The sequence below is a fragment of the Penaeus monodon genome, chromosome 20 (assembly GCF_015228065.2).
Source record: "Penaeus monodon isolate SGIC_2016 chromosome 20, NSTDA_Pmon_1, whole genome shotgun sequence".
In the NCBI taxonomy this organism is placed as follows: Eukaryota; Metazoa; Arthropoda; class Malacostraca; order Decapoda; family Penaeidae; genus Penaeus; species Penaeus monodon.
The window spans coordinates 42,943,354-42,944,045 of NC_051405.1; positions in this window are offsets into that span (position 1 = coordinate 42,943,354).

Genomic DNA, 692 nt, shown 5'->3' on the forward strand with positions numbered 1-692 from the left:
CATGCGTATTGTACATATAGTATGCATGCAGTACTGAATAGAAATCCAGTTCACTAAAGGCTGGTCACCTTGAGTATGAGCCACTGAACAGCCATGGAACACATATTACATATATAGTGTTAATGCGAGACAAAGACAAAGACAAAGCACAATGGTAGCAGGGAATTCCAAAAGAGATATTTACGCATCACATCTATAAGAAAACAGACAGAATGTACTCGTATACCCCAAGTATTTTTCTTCATCATACTCATCACCAGCAAACATACTCTTTTCTTCCTTTACAGTCAGACCTTTACACTACGTAGAAAAACGAGACGAATCTGCATGCGTAGAAGGCACACACGCACAACACTGTGCTTGTCTTGCCGTTCCCAAAGACCTTGATTCTCGCTTTTGGTCTCGGGGTAACGGTGTCTGGCTGTAAGGAGAGAACAGGGAAACGCGTGGAAACCATGCTGAACAACAGAGTAGTGATAATCGTCTATTTGGGGATTAAATCTGATCAGTTGCTGGGATAATCATTGGGATAATGATTGTCTATGAGAAAGGGCGGGTTTTGCAGAGCGGGGGGATATCATACGCAGACATATTCTTGATAGATGTAATCAGTGGAGTGTTCTTGAGCTGTCTGTTTGGGGGACTTATGTGACAGTTAAACAATGAACAATATGGTATATGTATGTGTGTAG